We start from the raw sequence: 13,288 nt of genomic DNA, 5'->3' as shown, positions 1-13,288 counted from the left end.
ACTGAATTTTACAAAAGTTATTGAAAAATATTATTTCAGAAAATATATATATTGCGGAGGCTTTTGAAATAGTGATACAAGAAACCCAAGGAGGATACATGTGGTATTTTTTTTTTTTTATCTTTAGCAATCCATGCTGTCAATTAAACTATGTTTCACCTTGTATTCTCAAGAGAACATGTATAACAGCAGTACGGACACATAGATTTACTACAAGGCAAATTAATTTGACTAATTTAAGGGAATGGATGAAAACTGAAACCTGTATGAGTTTTTTTCTGTGGAACACAAAAATATTTTTCAAAAATGTCTCAATCTCTTTTTGTCTTTAACCCTTTATGGTACCGTGTTGCCTCCAGGCAACACAGCCTATTTTTATTTATTTTTTATTTTTTTTTTTAAATACAATGAGAAACCCATTTAATTGATCAGTGCTATCTCAGTAAAGAAGAAGTCAAATACTAATAAATGAAAGTACAAAAAAGTGGTCACATGTGTTTCCACATTAAGGACATGTGCACGTCACATGACCCCATATTTTCTCCAAGGAAAGGTGAGTTTTTCATTCATTTTCATCCATATAACTGCAGACAAAAAATCTGAGCCACCTTCACTGGTTAGTAAAGAAGTATTTTCAAAAACTTTACAAAATATATCATCAAACATATCATAGGAAAAAACGACATGTTGCACGATGGTACAGTGTTGCCTGAAAGCAACATGTGGGTATGAAATCTTACTTTTTGTTAAATATGAGATTTTCAATACATCAAAAATGTGATAAATCTGTTTGTTTAAATGTTTGATTAAAGAAACTGATGTTTTAAATAAATGTACTTATTTTTTCTGCATGAAAATATCAATGTTGCCTTGAGGCAACAAACTTAAAAATAAATAAATAATATGTTTATTTGTTACAAATGTTTATTGATATTGTTATAGTGTCCAATTTTAAGCAGGAAAAACATCATTATTTTTTCCTCATTGATATCATATTGCGTACCGTAGAGGGTTAAAGCTGCATTCCGTAACTTTTTTGGCTTAAAAATAATACGAAATCAATTACTGAACAAGTACATAACCAAGTAGTGTTCAAATCCCCTTACCTTAGCCTGATTCCCAACTGTAAGCTTGTAATAATGTTGTCTGAATTGAGTAGTTCGGGTCGGTTTCCGAGTTTGCCGCCATTCGTCTTTGCGCCATTACGTCGTGTCTGTACACATAAAGAAGGAGACAAAGATACTCTAAAGAACATTAAATTTTGAGGTTAAAAACAATTTCTTTTGATGAAATCTGTACGGATGCACAACCCACGTAAAGAAGATGATTCCGCAAGTAACTGAAATTGAAGATTTCAAACATATGGTAGATGGCGACAAAGAGGCAAACTTATGAACTGCAGCTGAAAAAGTAAAAGTAAATGGCATCAGTGTTGCTTTGGATCCCATTTACTGTAACTGTATGGATAAAAGCAGCTGAAGCTTTCTTCAAAATCTAACTTTCTTATAAAATATTAACCTTACATTTAAAATTATTTTTTGACATTATGTTTCAGGTCATAATAGAGGTATCAGAACTTAAGAATTCACAGTGAATGAACAGTTCTGTTCAGTGTTAATGTTATCACTCATAGTCACTTTCAATGAGGCTATTTTCTTTCATTTAAGTGTGATAAGCAGTCTTCAAAGTTTTTATTCACATTGCAATGTAATTTAACAATTTCTTTAAAGAAGGCAGATTAAAAATGTATCATAATGTCACACTTTATTCCACTCCACATAAGAATAAATCCGTTCAGTTACAGAACACAGTTACAGGCTTGTATGGGCAAGTAACAGCAACCAAGGAGGGATAGCAAAAGGTCAATTGCAACAGTTTAAATCAATGAGCATCACTGTGGGAGGCTGACACAAGTGCTGCATCCTAATTTGCATATTATTCGTCCTACATGTTATGCCTCAATGTGTTCCAAATCATTGTATGAGCTAATATTGCCCACAACCCCTTATGCTATGGAACAGTGATTTCTGTTTTAACTTGTTTAGTTAAAAATGGGTGAGGAATGCAAATGCAAGGCTGTAGTATTTAGTTTTTTAATGTATCGTGAATTTTCAGATAATGCTTTGAGCTACATGTTAGCTGCATGTTTACATGCCCTAATATTACCATATTCCACTTTAATTTGAGAAAACTGGAGATGTGTCCAGGTGGTCAGCACACATGCTCTAATCTTCCTGTTCATTTCACTTCCTGTTGGTTCACCTGTATAATTTGAGGCGGAAAATCCCATAAAAATAACAATCATTAAAAAAATAGATGGGTATGCCAATGCTGCATATCTTTGCAACCCAGTGGGGCTACTGCATACTTAGAAGTTATCTCCCTTTCTCCAAAACCAATTTAGAGGGAGCATGATTAAGGATATCCAATCACATGGGCTCTACTCGCCTGGGGTAAAGGAGAGCACAAACTAGCATCGTCCAGAGAAAAAACAATTCAGCACGCAGCGTGTATGCGTTTGTGTTTAATCGACCCCCCACCATGTGTTTTGAAACGAAGTGTGAAGCTGCAGCTCGCTTGTGTTTAAAAGATGCAACATATCTACTAAAGACGCAGACTGGGAGCTTGCAGACAACGCGGGATTATCCCGTATTCCAAGGAGCTGAGTAAGATCAGAGACCTCTTCAAACAACAGAGACTTCTGCCGGCTTGCAAAGGGAGCGGACAGCTGTCAAACCAATATCACCAATCATTTATATGCATATGAGGACAATGCATAGTGAGCTTCAGCACTGATGACATAATTAAACCCAATTTCATGGCGTAATATATAAAACAATATTTGATTTGCGTAATTCTGCTCTAATTAAGGTTCACGGCTCAGAGGAACGGCATTTGCATTTTACGAGATATGAGTGGTGGGTAAACCCGATTGATATTGGCGTCTTCACGGAAAGCCAGGCCGCTTCCTGTAGATGAGATAACACACTCTCCCTTCCTTCCTGTGCCCTTCTGTTTGCTGGTCTTGCTGGCCTCCTGCCACAGCATGCTGTACAGATAATCAATGAGGAGATCATGGCTGCCAGAGTCTGTCAGCGTGACTCAGCATTCGCCCATTTTAAGATCCGTCTCAGTCAGGTCTTACCTCAGTGTAAAGATGCAACGTATGAACTCAATCCCAGAAGACAAGTGGATGCTGGTGTTAGGAGTCTCACTGGTATTTGCTGAATCTTTCCACATGAGAAGTCAACTATTATTTTTGTTTTTTCCTTCCATCTATTTATCTGCAAGCCTTCCAGAGAAGGCAAAGCGGACAGGAGAAACGGTTCTCTGCCCTTTTTCTTAAAAAAACAAAACCAAACCAATCCCAAAACAGCTCTGCAACAGAATGAGGTTTTCAGCAGAGACCACCATGCCATGCACAGCAGACAACCTTGCGCCCACATATAGATTCTGTTTATTTAGGGAGGCGGAATTGAGTAGAAAAGTAATATATGGGCAAAAAGACAATAGAGAATAGCATGTGGAAAGCTTATGTGCTGTATTTTTTCATGTTGGCTGCTTGTCTATATACATCTGTGTATTTTATTGAGTTAGATTTGACTTTAAAATAGGGCTGTCAAAGACAATGCTAAAGTATGTTTAATTCCAATAGCTCATTTAATAAAGTCAACCCCACAATGCATAAAGGTGGTCAAATTTCTCAATAAATTCATTTAATTACATGATCTTCTTCATATTGCATGAGATCTTCGGCAATGTCAATGTGTGGCTTTATTATGGATTTTTGTCTCCTTCTGTTTAACATAAAAGAAGATATTTGAAGAACATGAACAGCTGCTGGTCCCCATTGACTTCCATAGTAGTAGTAGAAACTGTTTCATTACCAACATTCTCCAAAATATCTGATTTTGTGTCCAGCAGAAGAAACAACTTAAAGGGGTTAGATCACTCAAAAATGAAATTTCTGTCATTAACTATTCACCCTCATATCGTTCCAAATCCGTAAGACCTTCGTTCAACTTCAGAACACAAATTAAGATATTTTTGATGAAATCCGAGAGCTTCCTGATCCTGCATAGACAGCAACACAACTGACACGTCCAAGGCCCAAAAAAAGTAGTAAGGACATTATTAAAATAGTCCATTTGACATTAGTGGGTCAACAATAATATTACGAAGCTACGAGAATATTTTTGGTGCGCAAAGAAAACAAAAATAACTTTATTCAATGATTTCTTCTCTTTTGTGTCTTCGATGTACAAGAGTACCATATCTGATCTTCGTTTATTTAACCTTAATTTGTGTTCTGAAGATGAACATAGGTCTTATGGGTTTGGAACGACATGAAGGTGAGGAATTAATGACAGAATTTTCATTTTTCGGTGAACTGTCCCTTTTGTAGCATATGAACAAGGGCATGAACAAGTAAGCATTTATTAAACATTTAAATTGTTTTTTAAATTTTAATCACAATGTTAAAAAAGAAAATGCCTTTTATTTGAAGAAAACTATGAAATCCAGTACGTATTACCCCCGTTTATGCATTCTTGAAAGTTTTTTGGGGTTATGCATTCAAGAGTTAACACATTTCCTCATCTGACCTTACTGATTCAGTCTGTTCTGTGCAATATCTAAAAAGTCTGGTTGAAAAGTTAGAACCTAGCAAGATATCAATAAATGATGGTGAAAGAGCTCTTTTAGAACAGCTCTATAAAGGAAATCACAGATGGGAATTCTGTCAAAAGTAAAGTTATTCACAGTTTTTTGATCTAATTAAATTATCATCGAGGCTCAACAAACATTACCTACCGAAATACACAGTCGATAGGCATGTTATTCGGAAGACCAAAAGAGGACATCAATAAAACAACCTAGCTATATATTATTTTGCTTTCTTTCCTTAAAAAGGGAGCTTAATGCATTAAAACTGAATGTACTGCATTTCTCACTTGCTGAATGTGTTGGAATAGTTTGGCACTGCTGCGGATGTGTCTGGTTGGACTGTGGCGGGTGCTGGGGTGGATTACTGGCCAGCGGTGGGAATGGGCTGAGTCCTACGAGCCACTGCGGCACGACAGATCTGCTGACCTTGCTGTTCTGCCAAGCCCCCTCAACCGGCATCTCAATGAGCCTGTGCCAGGGTCCAAACTCCCAGGGGTTGCTGGGATTTAATCTTTAAAGAAGCCGCAGATAGATAAATAACAAAAGACAGCAAATCCACAAAAATCTGTACAGTATGATACTGATCAGTGCAGCAAAGCCGCATCGACTATAAACACGTGTTTTGTTAAACTGTTCTTATCCTAGCTGATAAAAGCCACCTAAACTAGTCTGGTTTGCTGGTCTGAGCTGGATTAAGCAGGTTTTGGCTGCTTCAAATTTTCTTTCAGGCTATTTAAGGAAAGTTTCAAATATTTCTATCCATATAAGTCAGTGGGGTCCAACACTTTTTTTATTTTTACAGAAGAAAAAAGTCATGCAGGTTTAAGTTAATGACCTTTCTCTTTAATTTAGATTCACTCTTGCAGTTTTTAAGAAACCCGTTTTACCATCCCTCTCCTTCTACATACACACACACACTCATTAGCGCACACAAAAACACACACTCCCTCAGTGCCATGTAAATAGACCGCTGCATGGGGAGAGATGTTGTACAACTCTCACTGACTCATGCACAGCACACTTTCAATCTTCCTCTCCACTCCATGCTTCGGCTGCCATCCCATAATCCTCTTACCGCCCGTGTCACACTGACATACATTCCCCCCCATCCCTTTCTCAGCATTGCCAATGCACGCTCACACCTCTGTGGCCATATCCAGTCAATTAATCAATGCTAATGTAATACGGCCCTCATCGCGCCACCATCGGGATGGCGTCACGCCGCTGATCGCCTCACGCCGACCGATCTGCTTACGGGAACCCAAGGTCATGGCTTACAGGTTGCAATGCATTTGAGTGTGTTTACAGCAATTAAAACAGGCAGCGTGAAGGAAAAGGGTGACCCTGAGTTTGGGGGTAGACGGAGAGAAAACATGGGATTAATTGGCACATTATTGGATCACATGTCACAGCTGACAGGATGAGCCAGGTAAACATTTGAACTGGCTAATCGATAGTGCAAACACATGGAGGGCATGAAAAAATATTTCAGATAGAATAGAATAGAATAGAACAGAACAGGTCTGTTTGGAACTGATCAGCCCAGTATATTCTATAAGATATTCAAGACGATTACAATAGAAAGTGCGGCCAATTTTTTTAAACCTCCAAAATAAACATTGAGTTACAATAGTGAAATGGCTCAAAGCTGTATTCCATCTGTCTATTCTACTGAAGATGATCCCATTCGACAGACACTCTCTATGAGCAAATCCTGACGTGCTCGGATTGCATTTTACGGCAGCTGATGCAGCCTGTGGAATCTGAGGCTGTTTTTCGTCTGGCACATATCTGACATAATTCTCACTGTATCGAATTCCCATGTCTCATCCATTTGCTGCTATTTTCAGAGCAGATAGATGAAAAGAAGCAAACGAGCGATATCAAATAGAGACACACATTCTAACACGAGTAATCGCTAAAAACGGCAGATGAAAACTTGGAAAAGAGACATAGGGATGTGAGAGTAAAGTAGCCCTCCCCACAGAAGAGGAACATCACAAATTGGATCTCTCTAATATTTCAATGGTTTCTAGACAGCAATAAGATTATATGAAGTGCAGAAAGAAAGAAAAAGACCATAATCATTTCAAATGTGTCTCTCAAAATGTTTAAACTTACTAAAATACAAAAGACTACAATCAAGTCATCCATATCTCATCCAAACATTTCTCATCCAATTCATTTCTGAAGTCCAAATTTGGGAATGGGAATTGGGATGGGAATAGTCTTTAATTTTACAAATCTACAGGGATAGCTGAAAATCCTGTCATCATTTGTTCACCCCAATGTCATTCAAAACCTGAAAACAAGATATTTTAAATAATGTTTTAACTGTTTTTATCCATACAGTGAAAGTAAAAGGGATCCAGAAAGCCACTGGATTCTACCGATTTTTCATTGTATGGACAATAAACACTTTTAGTTTGTGTCCCACGAAGAAAAAAATCCATACAGGTTTGAAATGACAAAATGATGAATAAATGATTTTTTTTTTTTTTTTTTTTTTTTTGGGGGGTGGACTATCCCTTTAGTGTATTTGAAAGGCATTTAAACACATATTAAAAAAGACGTAATTTATCAAGCCTGTAAGCATCTAAATCAATGATTTAAAAAAGCATTTTTGGCAAATCCAGGTAATTTACTATAGAAATGTGTTTTTTAAGGTACTTTTTAAACTGTTACAGCACCAGCTGTGGTCCAACTTAGCATGCTTGTTTAGAATCACCTCTCGCATGTGCTCAGCAGGTTTCGTGAAGTTTTGAGTTTTTCTTTAGGCTTTATTCGATTTGGGGTACATTTGGATAGGTCCCTACAATGGGATGTAACGATCCCATTGTAGCTTCCCAAAGGGTAAATTTCAACATTTTTTGATAATTATTAGGCTAAAGAGTCCAGTAAATTGTACTGCAGTGTTTTTCTCCCAGATTGAGTGAAAAACCTAGGACTAGTTTGCAAAAGCAGGTAAATTGTTTTTTTTACAGAGTTTATTATTATGCCCACTGAGTTTCGTTTTGATCAGCCTCTGTTAACCTTTTTCTAGATACGCAAATGTCCTTGTAGACATTTGTGGCACTTCAGGCCAAAACTGTGCACACCAATTTTCATGCTGATAGGATAAATGGTTGTGCAGTTATTGCCATTTTCATGTTTTTTTTCATTCTTATAGCGCCACCAAGTGGCCAAGCTATGCAATTTTTTTTCTCTGACCTCAGATTAAGATCTTATGTCAGTGTTTTGATTTTGGCGGAGATATCTCATTCCATTCAGGAGTTATAGGTATTTTACTAAAAGTGGCCCTGCCCCTTTCGAACATTTTGGCGTCCCTTTTGCGGTGAAAGTTTAACGATTTTTGGTAATTATTGATATTCACTCTCCAGAGAATCTTTCTGCACTGATTTGGTTCCAATCGGGCAAAAAACCAAGGACTTTTTCGCAAACGTTGAGTTTCCAAAAAATGCGAAATACCTGAAAATCTGACGTGAGCCAAGGATTCCAACAACATAAGACACTTAAGCCTGTGATTGGCGGTTTAGGAGTTATGAGCAATTTCGTACTTTTGATTGCTGTAGTGCCTCCGTCAGGCCAACTGGGGTAAGCCTTGGTCATGTAGGCAATGTGAGTACTACCATCCCTCCAATTTTCAAATCTGTACAACTTACGGTTTGTCACACAAACAGTATTCTTATAGCTTCATAAAATTAGGGACTATTTTAAAAATGTCTTACTACCTTGAACACGTCAGCTGCATTGCTGTCTGTACAAGATCGGAAATGGTCAGATTTTATCAAAAATATCTTAATTTGTGTTCTTAAGGGTTTGGTACGGCATGAGTGTGAGTAATTAATGACAGAATTTTCATTCTGGGGTGAACTATCCTGTTATTTTAAGTATATTTTATGATTTCTAAGGCATTTTTAAAACAGATTCTAAGAAAAAATAGATTTTTAACAGTCTCAGATGAAGATGAGATTTACAATACACTCCCTGAGCTATGAAAGAGCAACTTCTGAGGAATAAAATCTTCCTCTAGGCCACTGCAAGAGAAAAAATGTGAAGAGATGCAAGGTGACTCTTTTGTGGTCTTGAAAAGTGTACATATGCCAACAGAGGGACGCATGCTTCCATCTGTCTCTTTGATTGACAGACAGGCCAGGGTAAACGTGAGCAGGTCCTTTCAGTCCGCTTCTTTCTCTTGTCTGATCTTCGATTCCCATGGTTACAACCTTGGGAGGGAAGATATTTCAGAACAATGTGTTGGTGTATTTAATTCCGCAAAATGAATTTTCAAAAGAGTTCTGCTGAGGGACCTAAATTCACTCCCTTCCTTCACAATTCAGACTATTATTCAGAGGTGGATAGAGGGATTGACTGATGTTTCACGGTGTATGAAAGTCATTGATTATTGGGTTTGAGGCTTTTTGAATCGTCTGTCAAAATGTGGAGCATTTTTAACATGCTATCATATGGCGCTGATGGACTTTAAAAGATCTCGTTTTAAGACTGTTTGTCATTGACGCAGTTTATGCTGTCAGGGGGGTCGGACTAAAAGTGGTTTAGTTGGAAAGGATGATTGGGTGAGACAGGGTTAGAGGGAGGGGTAATGGGGCAGATGAGGCAATGGCAGACATGACATCATTCTTGTATTTACGACCCCCCTTAGAACTAGGCAACAAAAATTGCTCTGGTCCCCCATCCACCTCCCTTCATGATGATACACTTTGTGTCACACTTTATCATAGTCACATGGTCCACCTAATGTGAACAGACAGGCAACTTCACTGATACAGACGGGGCCATTTTGGCCGTGCTGACCTCAGTCTGCGTGTTTGTGAGTTATATGTAGCACATGGCCAATGGCTAAAGGCTTCATTTTTGACAACAGCGCTGGAAATGTCGTCTCTCAGTCCTCACAGTACCTGGGGTCAAAGAGGGGTAAGATGTTTCAACAGTTACAGATATTATGAAAGCATTATACCCCATTATGTAACTCACAGAATGATGTAGCTCTCTTATGCAAGACATCAACACTAGATCTGAGTCATCTGTTGTACCTTCCGTTTTCGGTTTTGGATGCCACACATCCCGAAAGCATTCCCTGACCTTTCAGAACGACAAATGTGATGAAGTGTTGTCTGTGCCAACGACTAAAAAAGAAGACAAAAGAGGAATCAGTGTCTCTTTGGGCCTGCAGCACACAAGTCAAGTTTCATCTTCCTCAATTTTCAACTCACATCTTAGTTTTTTTGTGAAATAAGTGTGGGAAAGTTCATTTGCTGTAGCCTCTACCAAAGCATATTTAACATGCTATATTACAAACACGTGATATATTACAGGTTTTGCTAGCTTTGTTAGCATTTACATATCATCTGAGCAATTTAGCTTTTAAAACAGTTAAAACTGTCTCAAAACAAGAAGTGTGAATCTCGTTTTACGCAATTTTCAGAGATTGGGGTGCTACAATTAGCATTAGCTGCAAGTTTTGCCAAGTTTGTAAGGTTTATAGCACCAAATATTCAAAGCATATTGAAAATATTCAAAAGTTCATTTTAGACACTCTTTTGTTGACCCTGGACCACAAAACCAGACTCAAGTAGCATGGGGATATTTGTAGCAATAGCTAAAAATACATTGTATGGGTCAAAATGATAGATTTTTCTTTAATGTCAAAAATCTGTAGGATGTTAAGTAAAGATTGTGTTTCATGAATATATTTAGTAAATTTCCTACCATACATACAATATATCAAAACTTAATTTTTGATTAGTAATATGCATAGCTAACAATTTAATTTAGGCAACTTTAAAGGCCATTTTCTCAATATTTAGATTTTTTTTTTTTTTTGCACCTTCGGTTTCCAGATTTTCAAATAGTTGTATCACGGCCAAACATTGTCCCTATCCAAAAAAACAAAAGAAAACATACATCAATGGAAAACTTATTTATTGATGTATAATTCTCAATAAAAAAAAAAAACAACAAAAAAAAAACCCTTATGACTGTTTTTTTGGGTCCTGGGTCACATATCATCATTCCCTTACGAAAATTAAGCATGGGTTTATTATAGTAACATTGTAGTAACCATGGCACTTTTGGCATGTTGATTACCATTTGTAAAACCACAGTAATGTAGCAAAACCATGGTTAATTTGTGGTTACCATGGTTTAACTATAGTAACCATGGTTTATTAGTTTAAGGGTAAACAAGCTTGTCTCATAGCTTTAGTTGGTCTACCAGCTTGTAAGGCTGGTTTTAGACAACTGGCCAGTCTGAGATGTGTAAGCTTTAACAACTAAATGGGTTTTTTGGCAAGGTCAGCAGCAAGTAAAGTAAAAAATGATTGAGTTCACCTGTATAAACTGTCAAAAACAATATGTGCAAAAATCTGCTTGTCACTGCAAGGGCATCCTTAAAAGGGACTGCTTTATTTATCTACCCCTAAAAGGTGCATTTAGTACCTTATAATAGTAAATATGAATGCTTATGGTACTACAATGAAACTTTTAGGGATATTTAAGGTACAAAGTTATGCCTTTAAAGGTACTGCTCCACTGACAAGCAGTTGTAAACCTTTTTCTGCATTGCTCTTCACAAATATTTTTATTTGGCCATTTTATATAAAAGTCAGACGGTCTCTTCCTGTTGAAACAGACCAAATCTCATGTCAATAGTTAAATTTGTGGCTATTAAAAGTTTGACAGAACTATGTAGTAATAGAAGTTTTGTAACATGTTTTCCCTTCTACATCTATAGACGTGTATATGTCTGTGTGTGCCTTTATTTGTGTGCAGGAATGAGGGCAGAGAGAGAGACAGAGACAGAATGATGAGAGAAAAAGTAGGAGATAAAGAATGAGGTACAGACAAAAGAAGAGAGAGAGAGAGGAAAGAGAGTCAGCCGTGGCTGTATTCTCAGGCTCATTCCATTTGCATCAGTGATTTAGCAGCCTTTCCAAAGCCTGCGACAAGCGTGCTCTCATTAATTAAAGTCCCTCGTTCTCCCCCCACGTCTGCACGCACTGGGTACTGCGGACTTATTCTAAATAAATTTCCACATAGCCATAAAACCTGTCCCTCAGGATTATCCCTCAGCACCCCCCACTCTCCATTCCTCTGTCTTCTTTCTTTCTTGATCTCACTCTCTTTCTTCCTCAGACTTTATCTTAAACTCGTTGCCTCTTGTTTTTCCTTTTGATCAACCCAGAGGAAAATTTTAAGGACTTAATGGACTTCTCAATTACGTTGCATTTAAATATCAACCTTGTCTTTGATATTTCTCCTAAAAGACACAAGTTAGAGATACAGTGGAAACCGAGATAGAAAATCAAATGTGGATCAGATTTTTTGGGCTGACGTTTGATTTCAGATTTTGCTACCTGATAGCAGTGTATGAGTGCACACATACAGCATTTTCTCTCATTTAACAGAACACTACTATTTAAAGGCCATGTGTGTTATTAAAATACCAGCAAATCAGCTAAAGAAGTTGTAATATCACCAAAAAGTTACACAATTATGCTTTATGTAAACTAAAGTCAGAAGAATAATTGTTTAAGAATGAGTTCAGGATGCTCTGATGCAAGACATCTGCTAAAACGTTAGAAATATCGGAATGATTTAGTTACAAATCTGTTAAAAATACACTTTGGTTGTACATCTGTGATGAGGAAAATTCAAAAATGTTTTTAAAAAATGCTGTCTTACTATATTTCTGGGTAATATCACACAGTTCAGCCATGATGTGTAATGATACAATATCATAACGATATGATAAAAGACAAAAAGCCACTGCATGTAGCAATTTTTACTGCAATTTAATCTGTGAAAGTGGCTGTTGTTGAGATCTTTAGAAGCAAAATGTAGCAGATTAACAATCTCCATTTGTGACCCTGGACCACAAAACCAGTCATAAGGGTTAATTTTTTTTTTTTTTTTTTTTGAGATTTACATATCTGAAAGCTGAATAAACACACTTTCCACTGATGTATGGTTTGTTAGGATAGGACAATATTTGTCTGAAATACAACTATTTGAAAATCTGGAATCTGAGGATGCAAAAAAATCTAAATATTGAGAAAATCACCTTTAAATTTGTTCAAATGAAGTTCTTAGCAATGCATATTACTAATCAAAAATATTTTATAATATAATTATGGTAGGAAATTTACAAAATATCTTAATGGAACATGATCTTTACTTTATATCCTAATAAAAATTGATAATTTTGACCCATACAATGTATTGTTGGCTATTGCTACAAATATACCCGTGCTACTTATGACTAGTTTTGTGGTCCAGGGTCACATTTGTCCTCTATTTAATCTTAGCATTATCTTGGAGAAACAAGTAAAATGTAAAGACATTTAATTTGTGATATAATCATTTTAACCCCTTCCCTCAGTTTTCTTTCCTTCTCTCTGATCTGCATAATTTTTCATCATTCAGACAAGCAATTGGTCACTGTACCCACTCTCCATTAAGCATGCATGTATATATGTGTGTGTAGACGTGTTTGCTGTGAGAAGACTCTGAAATTGATGGTTAGGACATCTAGAGCAGCTGACATATGGGTCCAAGGAGACAGAGGTACGTCTCTAACCCCTCACCTCAGTGCTCCCCAAGT

General features: G+C 36.9%; 1 long non-coding RNA gene across 1 annotated transcript in view; it reads right to left on the bottom strand.

Annotated features, from left to right (window-relative positions):
* The window catches only part of LOC127171146 (uncharacterized), a 57,108-nt gene that overhangs the window by 25,801 nt on the left and 18,019 nt on the right, over positions 1–13,288 (bottom strand). The window contains exon 2 of the long non-coding RNA XR_007828466.1: positions 1,107–1,213. This is a non-coding gene — a long non-coding RNA (uncharacterized LOC127171146). The remainder of the gene's footprint in view (positions 1–1,106; positions 1,214–13,288) is intronic.

Source organism: Labeo rohita, chromosome 9 (genome assembly GCF_022985175.1).
Source record: "Labeo rohita strain BAU-BD-2019 chromosome 9, IGBB_LRoh.1.0, whole genome shotgun sequence".
NCBI lineage: Eukaryota > Metazoa > Chordata > Actinopteri > Cypriniformes > Cyprinidae > Labeo > Labeo rohita.
Note: the sequence above shows the minus strand (reverse complement) of the source record. Positions and strands in the feature narration are given on the sequence as shown.